Consider the following 20085-nt stretch of genomic DNA (forward strand, 5'->3'; position numbering starts at 1 on the left):
TTTCCAACTCCACTCCCCTGGCAATCATATCAAAGTGTCAATGTACATGGTCAGGCTGCCTTGGACCTGCACTTTGCATTTGGTCAGCACGAAAACAAACTCAAACACGAGAGAAAAAGGTGGTCTAAACGAGGCAGCGTTTGAGATACTCTAGGAAATGGGGAAACAATTTATCATTAAGTTTGAAAAAAGAAATAAAAAGATGCTCAATTAGCCTATAACTATTCTTATCTGTTTAATTAACAACTATTTTTTATATCTTTTATCTCTTCAGTTCTATAAAGATTGAAAACTGGCTTTTAAAATGATATGCTGTTAATAACTATCAAGGTAAGTTAAATAATTCCATAAAATTAAATTAAATCTAAAAGCCTGCTTTAATGAAATATCCTTGGTTATATGTAGGTTGCATCTGTTTGCTCTTTTTTCGTAATTCAATTTAGCATTTTGTTGGTTCTTTTCTTAAGCTCTGTAATTAATGTCTTGTGGCCTCGACGTCAAGTGTTCACTGTACTGGGTAAAGTACTTCTTTTAGTTGCTTTTGCTGAAGAGCCCACCATGTCTGGCATGGGCCTACAATCGACGACGCCTCCACACACTCCAGTTCCAGTGTCCCCCTGCCCAGAGCCCCCCTCTCAGTCGCCGCCCCTGTCCCACGCCGTCTCTGTCCCCCGTCTACATCTTGTCCTGATTCCCGCGCCCCAGCTACAATTGCAATTTGTGCACTTTACGCTGCCAGTTTGAAAATTGTGCACACATTCATGGGGCGAATTGGGAGGGGAAAGTAGTGGGCGGGGTGGGGAATGGAAAAGGGGGGGGCAGGTCTCGGGTTGAGTGAAATTTTTGTATCTTGGCGAGTTTGCGCGGAAAATGTTCCGAGTTGTCGTTGCACTTGAAAAACAACGTAAACAAAAGGCTTTAGCAATTTTGCGAGTTTAAAAATTAAAACAAAATTGCAGTTTAAGATTTGGCATCAAATTTTGCAATACTTTTTTAATTTTTCGAAATTATTTTGTAACTTGTACAGCAATTTTTTTTTTAATCTGCAGCAAAATTAAAAAAAAAGTTTTTTTCATGTTGTTGAAATAATAGTTTAATTAAAAAGGAATAAGTTTATTGAAACTAATATTTTATTGGCGGCACTTGGAGGTTTGAGTTTTAAAAGTAGTTCAGCAAATTTAGGTCAGTTTTTCTAGAAAATATATTATGTTTGTAGGTTCTAAACCTAGAAATCTTACAAAGGTTGAGAGTTCAAAACCCACCTCTTTTTTAAAATGCCTTTAAAAACGTCTCTTAAATTTACAAAATGTGTTTATTTCGTTAATGAAAGCATGTAGGGCTCTGTTTTTATAAAAGAAATTTCTTTTTAAATATTATGACTTAATTTTCCTCTCTGCACTCCCGACCGAAATCTGCTAGTCATTGTCGTTTGAGATGCGAGCGTGCAGCTCTAGCTGCATGCCACATAGTTGCTTCTCACTTGAAAAAGTTGCTCATTTTTACACACTTTATTTTTGGTGCACTCCGGGTTTCAGTTCAGCTTGGAGTTTGGAGTTTGGGTTTTTGGCTTCGTTCGCTGCCATGTTGTACTGGGTTCCCTTGTTGCACTTACAACTTGGAACATTGTTTCAGCACTTAGGCGACACACACAAACTAAGGCAAACTAAGCGGCGACCAGGTGAAAGAGGAGCCAGGGGCGGAGGTGCAACTGATTGAGGGGGATCGGGATCCAAAAAAAAAAGAGGAGTTGGAGGGTAAATGAGCAGGGCAACGGCATTCACTTTGCCCCCCACAGAGATGTGTGCGCTCAAATGTTTAAACATTGTGGCAGCCGCAGGAAAAAGTGGGAGGGGTTCTCCACAAAAGCAATCCCAAAAACTGAACCCAAACTGAACCAATCCACACACACACACACAGATACAAACAAACACACACACACACACACACACAGAGACTGATGCTGCAGCCTTTTGTTTGAAGTTTGTCTTCGAATGGAAAACTTTTGTGAAAATTAATTACGAATTCGTGAGGTCAATCGTTTTTCGGTGATAATCGAGTGGGTGCCAAGCTCAGGAGGGAGTTTTCATGGGTATGGGAGGGGGCGGTACAGGTTGTTTAAAAGCGCCTTACAGCAGGGGGCGGCTGTCCCCCCGGCACTTTTACCCCCACCCCCTCTCCTTTTGGGATGCCATGCTGAGTGTGTGAGAGTCCGAGTGCATTTTTTGGTATTTTCACTTCCAACTTGGGGTTTTCCGAGGCAGAATGCCTCATCATCGGCAGCCAAATGGATTTTGGGACCCCTAAGGGGTACGGGTTTTTTTTGGATACCCTCTGTGAAATGGATGATCTTAGAATCTAAGAAAAAATCATGACCTTTTTTAAATATTTTTTTCTCACTTAAGTCAAATGTTTTATATTTTGTTCCAATTTATATTTTTATTTAAATGTTTTAGTGATCATATAACATTTTAATGGTTAAGATAGAATGGTTTTATATTTTAATCCAATTTACATTTTTCATTTAAATTCTTTGATCATATCCAATTAACATTTTACTTACTTAAATAAAATGGTTTAGTTTTATTGCATTTTAACCTGGTATTTTAATGTTTTGGCCAATTTTATACTTTTTCTTAACATATATAAAATATTTAGCCAGACAAAATAAATAGCTATGGCCTATTGAAAGACCAAGAGTATTTATCTTAAAGTTTTACCTCCTTTAAGTTCTTCCCTTCGTTGTTCTTTGGCAGTTTGTTTCTTGCTGTTTGCTTATAATTTGGTAATTTGCAGTTTTGTCGTCGTCAACATTGTCGTGCCAAAGATTTTATAATTTTGTTCACATTTTCGGAAGTGGCTTCCACTGATGTTGCTGCTGCTGCTGCTGTGCAGCAATTTCAGTTGCTGTTGCTGCTGCTGCTGCTGTTGCATTTTGCATAATTTTCCATTTGGCTGTGGCTGGGGCTTGTTGCGTGTCTGCCCCGGCAAGTCGTGAGGCGTAATTAAAGAGTTTATTTTATGATTTGCGGTTCGTTGATGCTGTTGCTGCTGCTGTTGCTGCTGCTGGGTTGCATCTTTTGCTCCTTGGTGGAATGCCTGGGTGGCCCGAAAGTCGAAGTTGATTTTCCAGATGAGCGTCTTTTTTCCCAAAGGTGCCTCGCAGCTAGTCGGGCATGGCATGCAGCAGCAGCTTTCGGTGCTTCGTTCGGAGGAGAGCTATCCATACAGCCAGCTATCCAGCCTTTGACGTTGTCATCGCACTTGTCAGCGGCACGACATTGTCCCCGCAAATCCCCCGACTCAAAAGCAAAACCAAAACCAAAACGTTTTCGTGTCCTTTGCCAGGCCCTCGAGCCATTCGATGATTCTGCGTCGTCGTCGTCGTCTTGTTTGCTTTGGCATATTGGGGAGACATCCTCGACAGGCACTAATTTTAACTAAATAACTTTGATGAGTTGGCTTTCGGGCCGCAAGGCTTAAGCCAGCCGAGAGAACCTTTGCCCTTCCCGAGCTTAACCTTTGTTTAACCTTTCTTAAGCTTTAGTTTTTTTTTTTTTTTTTATCATTTGGTATTATATTTTAGCTCCCAACATATTTGTTTAGGTGCTCTCGATGGGATGTCCTTTCGGAGAAAGGATTGTATTTGTATATTTAATATATTCAACGCACATATGGCGTCGACTGGAAACCGAAAAACCCCTGCCTAAATGCTTTAATTAAATGAAATCTCATGGTTTTCGGATGGATCAAGGGGATGGAAGTTGGGGAGTTAGGGAGGGGATGGAGAATACAGGACATTGGCCGGTCCTGTAACACGTTTCACAGTTGCACGCACAACTATGCGAGATGCTGGTCCTCCGGCGGGGTAATGGCGGGGCTACCATGGATCCGAGGGTTGTCAGAGGTCTGGCATTCAAAAATTGAAAAACCAAAATTTAAGCTGGGCCAGCTTTTTGAATTTATGACCAAATGGCACACACACTCACATGGAATACGCATGGGAATGCATGTAAAAACTATAAAGGATCAGCCAATTCCACACATATGTATAAGAGAGTAAGGGGTGCCGAGTTTTGGGTTGGGGGTAGTTTTTCTATGCCATTTTTCGGGGTGGCGATTGCGTAACACCACGTAATGGCATGAGCAACGGACATATATTATATGTGGTGTGGCTGGCGGGACAGAAAGGAGCACATCTCCATGTAGGAATGGAAAATACATTTGATTAAAAGTTGATAAATTACCTTTAATACATTACTGTTGGCACTGGGGAAAACTATACAAAGTAGCATAATCTCTAGAATTCGAAAGGATTTTGGGTTATACCATTATACATTACTATAATAATTATTATTTCCGACTAAGAAACTGTGAATACCTGTTTAGGAATGAATAGCAGAATGAAGATACAATCCATTTCAAAGAGCCCACACAAAACTGTTCATTTCCTGGGGATTCAGAAGGATAATTTTGCTAACCACTTTCAAATTACTTTGTATCCGCTCCCTCCCACTGCAAATCCTCTTCGATTGCAGCATTTTCGATGCCCAGTTACCTAAGCAGGTATTTCCCATTGGACCAATGAAGAAGATACCTACATGCTTGCCTTTCGCATGGAACTTCTCTGCCTCCTTTAATCCCAAAACCAAAATCGGTTGCAGGAGGGACAGGACATGTCTCCTATCTCCATCTCTTGGCATAATGTGACACGTTTCGGGGTTGTTTTCTAATCCCAAAACGAAGCAAAGGCCAGAACGAAGTGGGATTTCGGGTTGGTCTAGAAGAGGGAATGTTCCTGTGCCACAACCTGACACTCTGGTGTCGGAGTTGTGAAATCAGGCAGCAAAAATTGCTAGGCTTACCTGAGCAGCAGCAGCAGCATTTGCTCATCATATATCCCACATATATCCCAGGGATACAGGCCAAGTGGCAGCTGTAAGATGGACACACAAAAAGACAATTATTCATGTATGCATTGGACTATAATGCTCTGCTCTCCTCTGCTCGGCTCGGCTTGAAACTCACCTGAATGGCTTGAATGGCCATGCAGCATTTCACTTTGCATTATGTAAAACATTTTCACAGGCGACAAACATTTGCATGATTAACCATAATTGAAAATCCGAAAGAGACGGCGGCGGCGGTGGCAACTGCCTTCCTGGATCATAAGTCCAATCAGTAGCGCTCCATTCAACTCAATTTATCTACGCATGCCAGGCAGCCAACCTTCGGCTTACAGATTTCAGAATTCGGATTTCTCAGCATCTAGCTGCCCTGTCAGTGAGCCATTTCAGCTCGGTTTAGTTCAGCTAACTTGAGTGAAGTTGAGAGTCGCCTACGGTTGGGTGGAGATTTGCTTTTCCGACTTTCAATGCTCTTTTTCCACGCCCTTTTGGCTGCCTTGGAATGCGATGACTTGTTTCTGGGGTCTACCAAGATTGGCTTTCCAAAGTTTTAGCTAAAACGGGGCTTAAAAATTGTTAGAAAGTTTGAAGCCCATCATCATGTAGTAATTATGGATTATGGTCCAGAGAAACTCCAACTTAATAAAGTGATTTTATAAATATTTCAATCATTTTTGGTTATTATTAATAATGGTTAGTCATAGTTACCAATTTATTATAAAATCATTCGTTTCCATTAATTTGCTTTATTAGGTAACTGAATTCCAGGTCACTTGTTTAATATATTACTGTGAAATTAAGAGTTGCAAGTTATATGATCAGGAAAACTAGAGAAATTCAAAAAATGTTGGTTATATATTAAAAATGGTGGAATATCCATTATTACACATTAAAATCCAGGTCACTTGTTAAATATTTTACACCAAAATTAAAACTTGCAATTATATAATCATTATTAATGTGATACTTTGGCAGAAACCCCTTTCGAATACGAATTCCTGCTTTTATTAGACCGACAGCTCTGACCTGTGCCGCCTCGTAACTGTAATTTAAAACTCATTCATAATTGAATCTCGGTATGTTGTTCCAGAGAGGAAAATGCTTCCTGCTCATTAATGTTGCAGAGGAACGAAGAAGGAACTCGAACTCGAACCGGTGTTATATTAAGGCAAAAGGTAATCAGTCAAGTGCAACTTTTCTCCAGGTCTTGGCTCATTTTTACCCCTGAATGCCAGTGGCTTTTGTTCTTTGGCTCTAATGGGAGGCTTCCTGTTTAGATGGGGGGATTTGGGTTTTGTTGCTTTAATTAGTTGATCGCACGTGATAGAGGCAGAGGGCTAAAACTGCTCTGCAACTCTTTGGCTATCTTGGTCGCTTTTGTTGTTATATTAGCACTTGTCCAGCTTTAAATTGCTTGTAAAGATTATCTATGGAAAACTCACACTCAATTTGCGCTCCAACTTCGGCGTGCATATATGAGGCATAATCTGTGCAAAATCTTAAGTAGCTTACAATGAGGGGCGTTGGTTGTGGCCTGGCCCGAAGACAATGCAGATGGGTATGGAATAGAGGATGGGATAGGGGGCTCTACTATACCATATTACCACCATCGTTCGTACGTACGTACGTACACTTGACCGTCCACACAGACATTCTCTATCCTTGTAAGCCAAAGGATACATAAATTGCAGATGTGCGGAGCCCAAGGAGCGGACAGAAATTGCTTGGCAAATGCACAGCTGTTGCCAACAAATCTACAAGCAATTCGAGTTTCAACTGAAATAACAATAATATCCACAAACACACACACACATATATATTGGGGCAACAACAGTTGTTGCTTCCGCTTCATGTCCTTGTCGTTGTTGTTGTAGTTGTTGCTGTTCTAGTTATCCTTGTTCTTGCAGTTGTTGTTGCCGGCCAGTTGTCCTCCGTTCGTTTGTTTGTAATTTGATGCGCGCTTTTAGTTAATTGTGGCATCAGGACATGAACATTTCGGGCTATGCGCAATAACTAAGCCTCCTTTGCTAGCGGCCTCTCTTTCGCACTTTGGTGACTCATTGGGGCTACAGTGCGTACTAAAAGTAAAGTTTCTTTTGAAAAAAAATTAAAAGTTTAAGGAAAATAAGAAAATATCTTGTACATTTTATACAATATTTTTTAAGTGGTACAAAATAACTGAAACAAATACAAAAACTTATGCAAACCTACACAAAATTTGATTTTTTTTTTGTAAAAGTTTATATTTATCTAAAACTAACGGGTATACTGCTACCTATGTGGCACCTTGAGCACGTTGTAAATATAGGGGATAACAAAGTGTTGGTATACAAGATTATACATTAATTCCTTTAATTTTTTCCAATTTAGTTTGAAAAAAAAATTTCATAAAACATATGAGTTGTGTAAGGGGACTTAAATTCGAAACAGTTTTAAACAAAAACTAACGTATTTCATCCTAAAACGTAGAGAAAAACCTACTAAGCACACATTGTAACTTAAAGATATTAAAAAAAAACTGAATAAATAAAAAAAATTAAATAAATAAAAAAATTTTTTTTTTCATATACATTTTGAACCTTTAACATCTTTTTGACTCACTTTAAAAATCATCTAATATGAAACAATAAAAAAGTAAAGTCTTATTAGTTTAAAATTATTTGTATACCAAAAAAGGCTAAGCTCATATATTTTTGTAACGCACTGTACCGGCTTGGGTGTAGCTTCTGAGAATTGCCGGCCAAGTGACATTTTGTCGCAGTTGTTGCTGCCCAAGTGGGTTTGGCCACTCGTATTTCTCGGTTTTTGATCGCTTTGTTAGGCCAAGCCGAATCGAGGTTGGAGAAAATTGGGTTTTAAATTTGCACTGCACTTGTCACTGCCCCCGTCCCAGCTTGGCATATTTTAGTTAATTAATTTTGTGGTCAAGTGCATGCAAATCGTCTGATATAGATATGGATCCCACAAATATACGACTGACTTTGATTGGCAAGTGATTTTGAGCTGTCTGGGCGGTTTTTGCAGTCTCCTTCGATGGCAGGAATGCAATAGAGTCACCCCCCCCCCCCCATGATTTAATTGCATTTGCCCAGTGCTGAAAAGGTGAAATGAAGCCTATTAGGCTCTCTGGATGCTGGAATGTTTTTGTGTGAATTTATGTGAATTTAAAACCGAAGCATTCGGCATTATTGCTCACAAATTCACACACAACCAATCGAATATAATTGGAAATTGCGGTTGTCCTTTCATGTCAGTTGAGATGGCAAGTTGCTGCTGCCTTCTCAATGACAGAAAATAACTCATCTTTTGGTTATTATCAATTATCAAACAGATGGTCACTTTTCAATCTATGAGGTAAAAGTAATTGATGAAATTTTGCATATTGCTATGAATTAAAATTGAGAATATCTAAAAATTGAATTATAGAGAAGATAATTTGATTGGTTTTTTCTGTGTGCCTCATATAAAATAACGAGATTATTTTAACCATAAATTATGACTTGTAAATCAAATCATTTGTGTATGTTTTAATGGTTAACATATTTAAAAAGCACTATTTGTCTTGCTGAATTACCATAAATTCTGGATTGTTCAGTGAACAATTTTCCTCAGTTCAAACCTGTTATTAATGTTGTAGAGTAGAAACTTCTGAATGTTACCTGATTAATTAATGAATATGGCCGTACTTCCGCCAAAAGCCCAAATGCCCAAATGGCCTTGCCCGAATCAGGCCAAAATGTTGAAACCACTTCAATTTACCCCGACTTCTCATACTCTCACCACGGCTCTTAACCCGCGCTCTCATTACTTATTGAAGCACTTTACAAAAGTTACAAATTTACAATATTTTTCGTCGTAATTATGCTTGGCATATGCGCGCATATTTCAACAAGTTTGGCCATTCAACAACCCCTGAAATTGGGGTTAAAAAATGTATCGAAGTATGAATTTCCATCACTCTCGACAGTTTTTCCAGTTTCATATGCAAAAATGGGAATGGAGTGGAGTTTTTAAAAAGGCTGAGGCCAGAACCCACTTAACCAGTTGGACATCGTCCAGAGGATGCACATTAGTCATCTTTGGCTAAACGCTATTTGAGTTTCGCATTTCAGACTTTTTTATGCTGGATGATGCTGATGCTGATGGCTTTCTTTTATTGGGTTTCTCGAGTAGGACGTTGGGTTTCTCGGGGTCCACTGATTAGCGTTTTGCATGCGAAATGCATAAATCACTTTGGGGGCGCGGAGAAAACGAGTGGAAAAATGGGGGGATATTCCATTCCGACGGCTCTGCAATTGCCATTTGGTCTGCGGCCACGTCGTTGACATTTTTATTGCCTGAGAAAATAGAATTTTTTCTTTATTTACTCCTCCTTGCTCGGGTTGCATTTTTCTGCACGCTAAAAACAAGATTTAGCTGCATAAATTTGGTTTTTATCGCAACTAAATGGCCGCAAATGCTCAGCGGTTGATATGCTGGGCTAAATAAAATATATTGTCAATAAATAATACAACAAAATAAATGGGTGGGAGGAAAAAGCCATCGAAACGAGGTCCTTGGCAGTGGGCGTTGATCTCGATGGCCAAGTCATAAAAGCTGAATATGCAAGGCATGAATCATGGTCTATAATAAAATTAACTGATTGTTAAGGGCAAATAAAAATGGCCAGAGGACCTAAGTTAAAAATGGGAAAGGGTTGATTTAAATATATAGTTTTAAAGACCTGAAAGCCGGGATTTCAAATGTTTTATGATGCAGATAAATATAGAATCCAATCTCTGTGGGTAGATAAAGTGTGCTGGCAATTAAAAAAATAACTAAGGTAGTTATTTTCTAATTACTCGTTATTCCCTCAATTACGTAGGCAATAATATAAATATTTAATGGCGGTCCGCCCTCAAGAGCATCTTCTTTTATGTTTCCCATATCTTTGGGCTTCACTTTTGACCCTTCTGCCTCGACTAATATGCAGCATAAAGTCGTAACTTAATTTACTGCTGGGCGAGAGGAAACTACTGCGAACGGGAAAAGCTAGAGCCAAGGCTAAAAGTGTAATAAGGAAAAGTCTTTTACTAATTGAGGCCAAAGAAGCAGCAGCACAAATTATGAGCACGAAAAGAAAATAATAATTTTATTTTACAGCTTTTTTTTTTTTTTTTTTTTTTTTTTTTTTTTTTTTTTTTACCGCCAGCCAGCCGGGTGTGCTTTGTTTTTGCTGTTGCTATTTGCTCCTTAATAGCCGTCAAGATTCTTGGAAAGAAATAAAGCAAACGGCGCAAGTCGAAGACGAACCCTTTTTCTCAGGCTCCCCAAATGTGCGCAAGCGTTGAGCTGTGAAAAGGCACAACAGCAACACCACAGCAACGTCAACGGCAGCACAGCAGCAACATCAGCACAGCACAGCAGCAACACTGCAACGGCAACAGCAACAAGAAGTGGCAGCAACAGCGACGCGAGGCAGCCAAGTGAAGTGGCGTGTGGCGTCATCAGGTTGCAGATGCTGCTGCTGTTGCTGCTCCCTGGCTGCCTGAAAAAAATGCGTTCTACTTAATGTTGCATGCATTTATAGCAAATATTTCCCATGCCCCACGCCTTGGCCTGCCCACAATTGCTAATGATGCAGGAGCAGTGCAGCACAAGGAGCAACATAAGGTGTTACACAAGAAAAAATGGATTAAAAAAGAAAACAACTTTTAAAAATATGTACTACAATACAAAGCTAAAATCTAACTGCAAAAACATACCAAATATGAATATTAACTTTTGGCAATAATATAGTTCATCCATTTGAGAAATTACTTAATTATGGCCCTATGACACTTGCAAACTTTCGACTAACTTTCTGAATTTTTTTTTTGAATCAAAACATACATGCTAACATAACTTAAAAAAATAAAATCAGGTCAGTTAGCCAAAAGTCAAGTATGTATTCAGAAGTATGTAAGTGTGATAAGGCCTTTAGTAGGATCCTTAAGGCTCCTTTTTTCTTAGAAATAAAAGAAAATTTATTATTTTTGATACATTATACTATACCTTTTTTTCGGGTGTAACTTTCACAGGGAGCCACAACTCATAGATCCCATTCCCAGCTGCTGTTGCCGCTGCCAGTGCAACTTAGTTGGCGCTCTTGTCATTAAGCTGCGCAGCATTTACAGTTCTTGCCCGCTGGCTCCACTGAGCTTGGCTTACTGCTTTTCGATTTAACTGCTGATAGCTTTTGAAGTTAGAGTAAGTTACGTAGTGCACTTGGCGCACACTTATCTATCATTATCATCAGTAACACACACACACATCGTGGCAACTTTTCTATTACGCTGCAAACTGCACTTATCGTCATCATCAGCAGCAGCAGGCGCAGCAGCAACAGCGGCAACAGCAGCAACATCTCCACGGCACAGCAGCAACATCTCTACTCTCGGCAGCTTCAAGTGCAGCAAGACGATGATGACGATGCATCCGTGGAAGGAAGCGAGGAAGCACTGGGCCGGGTAACGTCCACTCTAATCACTATATGCATCAGCCTTGATGGCATTAGTTGGACTGCTGGGAGCTGGAGCTGCCACTGGATGGATGCCACTTGAGTTGTTGCCATCTCAGCTCTCAGCTGACGACGATGACGATGAGTGCGGACTGTTTGGCAGCTGTTGAATCGAGCGATGTGCAGTGCGTTTCGGTGCAGTAAGGTCAGATTCGAGGGGTTTTCAGATCGGACAACATTGGCAAAAATAGGGTGTCTTTATTTTTTTGGGGAATTTAGTAAAGGAATAATTTAAAATCCTTTGCAGATCTGAACTTACGAATTATTTCCGAATTTAGGTTATGGATTTTAAATTTTTGTATCATACAGTTTTGCTGCCCACTGATACTTCTCCAAATATACCGCTTTCTTTTATAGCCATAGATTTTACATCGAAACCCACAAACTTTTCTGTACAACGGAATTCCAGATAAATTACTAAACTAATTTAGCTGCAGCTAAACTTAAACTGTTAATAAAGAAAGTTGCTTTTTATAGCCTTGTTTACTTATAATTAGAGTGAGATATTTTTCCATCAAGCAACTCGGTTGCCGCAGTCTTTTTTAACGTTCGGCGAAGAAAACTGTATCTATCCATCTCGTTGGCCCTATCTTTTTCTCGCTCCCCAGCCTGCGGCCTAATTTTGTATAATTTTTTTTGTATTATGAATTTGCTGGAAAATTGCAATTTTATGTGCAATTTCTTGTGGCCCTCCTACTGCAACGCCCTGCTCCTTTGCTCAGCCCCGCTGGCTTACATTTATTAGAATAATTTAATTGCTTATTAAATCATCTTTGCCTTCATGACTCTTTTTTTCTCTTCTCTTTTTTTTTTGTAGGTGAGTTTGTTGATCTACTGCGGGGCCTTTGGACTAATTAGTTTTGCTGTTGTTGCTGCAACTGCAACTGATATTGCTGCTGATGCTGATGCAGCAGTGGCCGGTGCAACTTTATTAACCGCTCGAGGTTTCAATCTGCGGCTGTCAAATTAAATGAAATTTACACTTTACCGTTAAATTGCCAGGTACGTTAGAAAATTGCCCAGCCAGGTCCATAAATTTTTACACAGGCCCCCTTTTGTGTACATATTAAAGTTGATGGGGGCCAACAAAAAACTGCCTCCCCAACATTTCTTTCTGCCCCACGGTGGCAGCATCCGATTTTGACACAATTTTGCAGTTGAGCGGCATAAAAAATAAATATAGTTATAGAGCAAAAGAGTGTGGAGGGGCTTGTGGAATTGTTGGATTCCCCCGGCTCTATGCTCTATGTATTATGCATTTCGCATTTCGTCATCCATCCCTTCTGCCACTGAAATTCCAGCTGCATGCCTCAATGCACTTTGCACTGAAATAGAGAAATTCCACTATTTGGTTTCTATTGCTCTGGTTGTTTGTTACCCCTTTCATGCAACTGGTTTTTTGTGTGCATCGAAAAAGGAGAGGTACAAAAAAATAATGCTTACAGCAAATATAAACATGGAAAAAAGTTGAACAAACTTTGCTTGGTTTTCGTTTTTTTCAGCCTTCAGGGCGGAGGTTTAAGTCCGTTCAGAAAACAGAAATGAAGGAATACAACAAATAATGCATATAGAAGGCATAATATAGCGATGGAAATCGCGTGGGATTAGTCGTTTTAGGGGATACACTTTCACTACCAGGAACTGCCCATCTGCAGGAAGTTGATGAACTAAAAGTTTAATTTAGAATTTAGTGTTTGTCTTCGGGGGGAAACGTAAAATTTATGGTAGCTTTCTTAAAAGGCTTGGGGATTAGGTATTGAATTCAAATAGGTAATATTTTTTTGAGGAGAATTAGTTTTGGATTATAAGATAGTCATTAGGTAGATCTATTAAATGATTATCCAAGTTTTTATTGTTCTCCAACTTATCCCAACGCATTGAAATCTTAATAATATTTAAATTAATTTATTTTTTAATATCTTTAAGCCTGGTACTAATTCTATATGCCCTGGCCTTTAAGAACTCTATGCTACAAATGCTAGAAAAAAAGGGGAAAATAGAAAAATAGAGTACCATGAAATGGAAACTGCAGTCCAAATATGAATCAAGCCATGGCCCAGGCACGACCCAAAACCAAATGGGCCAGAAGACCAGCAACAGACCAAGAACAGAGGAGGCTTTATGGCCAGCAGACTCCTCCCCTCTCCCCATCCAGCATTTCCTGGGCTTTTGGCCAACTGGTCCAGAGATGTCTGTTCTGTTCTGTTCTGTCGACTGCGGCTGTTGCATTGTCTTGTGGCTTTGGCTGCAGTTGCACTTGGCGCTGCTTTTTGGATTTTTTATTTATTTTTTTGTTGTGTTTCGGTTATTTCTTTTTTACATTTGCCGGCTTTTGCCTTTGACCAATGGTCAGGGCGTGTTGCCTGTGTGTTCCCTATGTTCTGGCCATGTTTTGGTTTTGTTTAAAACCATTTCTACATACTATCTGTGTGTGTAATGCATTGTTGTTGCACGATAGTTGCAACATGCTCTTTACACGTGTCCAGCTGACCTAAATCCACGAATATTTAAATTTTCATAAAGCCTGAAAGAGGTTTATTACATTTTTTGTTTCTTGTTATGCTAAATTCATATTTGAATTTTGTTTGTGCTGGGAAATTTTATTCTGGAAATACCATGCGAGTTTGAACCAATTAAGAGCAGAGAGCAGCAGCGTGCCTCAATCAAAAATGTTATTTGGCCGCAAAAGTCCTAAATCAACAAGGCCATAATCCAAATAACCCTAAAAGGTCGCAGAGTGTTGACAACATCGAATTGTGCTGTTGGTTTAAACTAAAGTATTTGTGTAAATATTGTTTGGCTGAAATTTGATTTCTCAGGCTAATGCTAATTTTCATTCTAGCCAAATCTGTAAATAAACAAAACTTAACAATGGCAATTGTTGTTTATCCCCGTTTTCCAGGAAAAGTGTAGTGCCAGGAAAAATCAACCACCGAAATGAGCCAGGGAAACATGTTTTCATCAGTCGAAATTATTACCCCTCCGAATGTGATTTGATTTTCCATATTGTTCCGGACACGCTTGCTTTCTATCCCGACTATATCCATCTGTCCAGTCATCAATACTTGTCGCCCAAATCCTTTACACCATCGGCAGCACCCCAAAAATAACGCCGGGAAGTTCATTTATTTTGTGTTTAACAGCATTTAGGGATTGGAATTTTCCACGCATTGTCTTATTTGCACACCCCGAAATCCGGGGGTTGCTAAATAATTTATTTCATTCTTTTCTGCCTGTTAATGCCCTTCAAGTGTTCGCTGGAAAGCGTAAAGTCCTTTTTAGGCCTCCCGATTTGTCCGTGGATTAATTTGACCCTGAACCGGAGTTTCCACTCTGTCTCTTGTTGGGATATTTAATTTATTTGGGTCTTTTTGTCTAGCAACTGACCACGCAAAACTTTGGCCTTCAAAAAATGTTTTCAAAAATAATACGCTACCCTTGACCAAAAAAAAAAAGGGATAGAAAGAAAGAAATCAGCGCGCAAAACCCCAAAAAGCAATTTCTATGCACAGCCAACAACATAAAGTCAATTTTCAGCACGAGCCCTTAAAAGAAAACACACAGGAAAAAATATATACAAAAAAAAAAACGAAAAATCCGGGGCCAAAGTCAGGCTGCCAATAAATCCGTAACGAATCCTTTTGCCAACAGCAGGAAAGGATCTACGCTTCGGTGCATTTTTGATGGACGTATCCGAGCGTAGCATATTGATGGCAAGTTTTGCGCATTTTACGGATATTGCACAATTCCTTTTTTTCACTCTTTATTTGGCTTTGCAGCACTCTCACTTGCCCCACGAAAAAAATGATTAATTATACAAGCGAAATGGGCGTGATTGAGGCGAACGTTGTGCGAGGACTTTTAATTGGCTTTTGAGTCATCGACTAATAAAGATTAATTGTTTTTTAAAGGCAAAAATGTTGACAATGCGGCCGGTCGGGGTGAAAAGAAAGTGAGGAGGAAAAAGGCCCATGTAAGGGAAGAAAGAAAATTGAGAGTGGAAGTGGGGATTATTGGAAGAGTTTCGGGGCCAAAGGACACTCGGATGCGTCTGGATGTCCAGGACATGCCAGTTTATCTATGTCAGCACAGTGGTACGCACTCAATTGGAAGATTAAATGCAAGCCAAACAGTCTGCTCGCGGTCTGCTTCGGGTGTGATCTCTTGGCTACAGTGCGTTAGGTGGCTATAAGGCTAAAATTTAGCAAGTGTTATAAAAATGTTTTGGAAGGTATGCTTAAATAAATTGTTTCGTTACTATTTATCGATATTCTAAGATTTTATTTTTTATTTTCTGGTTACGATTATAATTTACTAAAAATTCTAAAATAAATAATTCAAAAAGGTGTTCAAAAGTATGCAGCACTATATGTATAACTGTGATTTTCAATATTTTCAGGAGTTAACTGCATACTTTTAGGCACCTTTAAAAGTAATTTTAAAACCCTGGTTATATGATATCTGTGATAGCTGCAATAAGCTTTTAAGATATCATGAATTATATTGAAATATGTGTAAACAAATTTTATTACCATTTTAAGCAGCTTATACTTTTGTTAGGCACTGTATCCCTTTGGTCTCCGTTTGTGGCACTTGCCAATGCCGCACTTTTTTTCCGATTTTCCTCCAGACAATGTGTTATTGTGTTCCCCCGCTTCTCGTTTTCGGTTGCATATGCGGTGGTGGCTACTGTGGACCGTCGACCATTGGCAGGTCGAACGGGGTTCAAATGGGCCGCTCGATGTTGCTGCTGCCTCATCCATTTTTGCGTATGAATTGCAAAACGCCGCACATATTTCACGTTATTGTTTGGTGGGGCTCGGTCCTCCATCCATCCGTCTGTCCGACTGTCTGTGGCTGCGAGTTCTGGGTAAAGCAGGTAACCCTCCTCCGATCCGATCCGATCCCATCGAAAGGCATTCCAAGTCGTGCCACACATTTGATATATGTTTTGGTGTCGAGCATGAGTTAACTGTGTCACAGGCATCGTAAATTTTCGCCACATTTTCCAAGGGTTCGATGAGTGGAGTGTGGAGTGTACTGCATTGAAATTGCTAGAAATAATCGTAAAATGATGAAGTCGTCTTCTGCAATATGAACTTCAACTTGGGCACCGAAATAAATGATTTGTGTGTTTGCATTTTTGGCGTGGTGGTGGTCGCACTTAATTATCATATTTCTTTCAGCACTCCCTGAGATGGGGAAAATATAGGTATACCTACATGTGTATATCTAAATTAGTTGAGTAGTTGTGTAGTGTGGGGACTAATTAGGCGGCTGCAATTGCACTTTCAAGTGGCTGACAACAATGACAGGATATATATATCCACCGTAAGTATACCTACATGTGTTCGGATATGTCATGAAAAATGATACACAAAACCCGCTTTGGCCAAGGGGCAGCTGCCCCTCGGATGGATGCCTTCTGTCTTTTATTTTCTGCCTCTGAGCCCTTTTGTTTTATGCCGCCAATGGGCCTTTTGTGTTGTACTCGTAGTGCCTCTCTTTCGCTCCTTTTTGGAGTATAATTTCGTTTAATATTGTTCATTTTAGTTGTGTAATTGTGCGACGTTGTCAAATGACAACTCCACCTCCTTCGCTTCCTTCACTTTCGTTTTTCAATTTTTCATTTCAACCGAATTGTTGGTTTTTTTTTGCCTTATTGTTCTTGTCCAGAGATCAGTTTACAGGCTATAAGGAACCCAACCTGACCGAGGGTCGCGTGGGTATCGGATACATACAGATATATATATGGGTATAGTCCTTCATCGTACCTGCCTGGGTCTTTAGATCGGCAGCCCTGTCATATAAGGTTTGAGGTATAAAAGTGGCTTAAAGGGCAGCGCCACATTTTGACATGACATTCTCGGGTTTTTATCTGATCCGAAGCAGCAGTCAGTCGGTTGGAAAATTTCTTGCTCTTCCTTGAAACAATTCATTGGTATATACTCGTATCGTATCGTAATTTTCATTAATGGTCTGTGGCGACTCAGTTTTATGGGGCATCTGTCTGAGATGGGAAGAGATTCTGCTAGGCTAATCAAAATGATGAAATTTCAATTCTCCGCCGTGGGTTCTTCAATGTGAAATTTGAGCTATTTGATGGGTTTTTAGGGTAATGCGTTTTGACACTGATTTGGATATGTTTTGAGTGCATAGATTTGACATGATTGAGATGGGGATAAACTGTTAAAAGGTTAGGATCTGATGGAGAATGGTTAAGGGGTGTTTTGGTGAAGATGGCGGCAAGATCGTGATCTGCTAGATCGGAATGGAAATACATTTGAGCAGTGATTTTAAGGCTTGATAGTGGTGGAATAAAGATATTTTTAATATAATGGTTATATTTTAATGAAGTTTAATATTTATCCTGATTAATAATTCATATTAATCATTTATAAAAGCAACGGCTTAATACTTGATATGATTAATTGGTAACCCGCATCAAATTTAAAACAAAAGTTTGTTCAAGTTAAACAGTAAACATCTCAAGGGCTTTTCAAGCAAAATTTATAGAGGCAAACCTGATGATGAAAGTTGGTTAGCTAACAAATTGGTTCGATCATGAGGCGGATACAATTTTTAAAAGTTTCCTAAACATTACAAATTGCGGCGATCATGATGATGGCCAATGATCGATATACCTTTAGTCAAGGCCTTTGTTATCATAGTCACGCCTATCGTTCGCTTGTATTTTCAATTGTATCTGCCGGATCGAAGCTTCGAAGCGCCCGTTTAACCCCCTGTTGCCCCCTGAGAGCTTTGCCAATATCCCGTGGCGAGTGCGTGAGTCGATCGAAAAAAAAAACGCACTTGGAAGTCATTAATCAAGGCCCACTTAAACAGATTTAAACGCTTACGAATTGTAACGAGCCCGACCACGATTTATTTTTTGTGGGTTTTCATTTATATTTCTCGCTTTATTATTATTATTATTGATACAATGTCGTTTGTGTTAACCGTTCCCATAAATTCACTTTATTCGAGCATCGGCAACGATGATGACGACGCATGCGCCGCTGCCACAAAGACGGCGATGAAATCTCAATAAGAAAAGAAGCTGGGGACATCAAAAAAAATGGAAAAAAGAAAGAGATCGCTGGCAAATCGGAATGTAAATTTTGTCGCTTCTCGGGAATTGATTTATATCTGCTGCAAGTCTGTTGGCGGCGGCCCCTCATTTGGCTCGGATTGGATGGGATTGGCTTGGCGTACTTCACTCCACTTTATTATTCATTGGAAACACAAGTCGGGCCTGTGGATGCTGATGAACCGAACGAAGTAAAATTAAGCAGAAACTCAGCCCCGACAATACCCATAAAACCGATGGCAAAATCAAAGCCATAGCTCCTCAACCATAGTAAAACCCCAAGCCGGAGCTTTGAATTTCAATTAATTTGACTGACTGTCTGACTGATGGACTTGACTTCCCTGCCCGAGGGAGGAGCAGCTCGTAAATGTGGGCATTTTCATTTTTATGGGTTAATTGCCGTTGTACGTTTGGTTCGCTTCGGTTCAATCAAAGGCAAATGGCAAAAAATGAGGAAGGACAGCAGGGGAAAAAAAAGGCAAGGTTTATTTATCTTCCGACCGGCAAGAATCTGTTGTGATTTATGTGACTTCTTGGGGTTACAGAAATTGATAAAAGATGTGGCAGCCAGAAGGAAGACAATCTGTGGCACATTGACAAAATGCTAAATTGGAAATTAATCAATGAAAATTGAATGCCAAATTAATATTTATGTGAAAGCTTTTTCCTCAAAAGCCGAAGACCAATTAATGCCATCAGATTTAAATATAAAATATTATTCCGATTTGTTTGTATCGCATAAAATGGGGCAAAGAAATATTAAAACTGCATTTATGTATTGCTTAACAACGGGGAAAAAATATCAATTATTTGTATTAAAAAATGGCAAAAGGATAATAACAATTAGGCCTGAGTGTTCCACATATATTAAACAATTTATCTCTGAAACTTAAACTACATTTCGAACAACAATTGCCCTTTCATATGAGAAAAATTGACTTAAATCGATGTTTACAAAAACTTAAAGTTTCCCCATTTGGCCACCGCGCACACATCAAAATAATAATCATTGTAATTATAGTCGAAGCCATAGTAATAATCATAAAATTGTGAAAAATATTCAGACCAGTGGACGAGTAAATTGCCTTGCCAACTTTTGACCGTTTTCCCCCATGACTTCCCTGCCAATCCTTAACCCTTGTCCGCCCCGCCTGTCGGCTGTGCACAAATTATGCCTGCATTTAAGTAATTGTTGCAACTGATGACAACGCTGATGTTGCATGCCTCCCCTGTCTATCTCTGTCACTTGCATTGACAACAAAAAAATACGCAAAAAAAAGAGAGTGCATATAGTATGAATATATACGTATATATTTATAGTGTGGAAAGCAGGACCAAGCGAAATTCATAAACTGCAGCGACGACAAATTGATAGAGGGTCGGGGGAATGCAGAATGCAGAATGCACATCGTATAAAATTTTATGAAACGCCATAAAAATATTTATAAAATTGTCACCAAGCTCCTTGTTTACGAGCATTTAAAAAATAATATTTCCAATAATGCGAAAATTATACAGATACAGATAAAAAAGGGAATACTTAAACTGATTGC

General features: G+C 39.4%; 1 protein-coding gene across 4 annotated transcripts in view; it reads left to right on the forward strand.

Annotated features, from left to right (window-relative positions):
* The window catches only part of SKIP (Shal K[+] channel interacting protein), a 162091-nt gene that overhangs the window by 17349 nt on the left and 124657 nt on the right, over positions 1-20085 (forward strand). For all 4 annotated transcript variants that reach the window (XM_070996795.1, XM_070996793.1, XM_070996792.1 and 1 more), the window contains exon 3: positions 275-330. The gene's annotated coding sequence lies outside the window, so the exon portion shown is untranslated. The remainder of the gene's footprint in view (positions 1-274; positions 331-20085) is intronic.

The sequence above is a fragment of the Drosophila suzukii genome, chromosome 3, assembly GCF_043229965.1.
Source record: "Drosophila suzukii chromosome 3, CBGP_Dsuzu_IsoJpt1.0, whole genome shotgun sequence".
Classification (NCBI taxonomy): domain Eukaryota; kingdom Metazoa; phylum Arthropoda; class Insecta; order Diptera; family Drosophilidae; genus Drosophila; species Drosophila suzukii.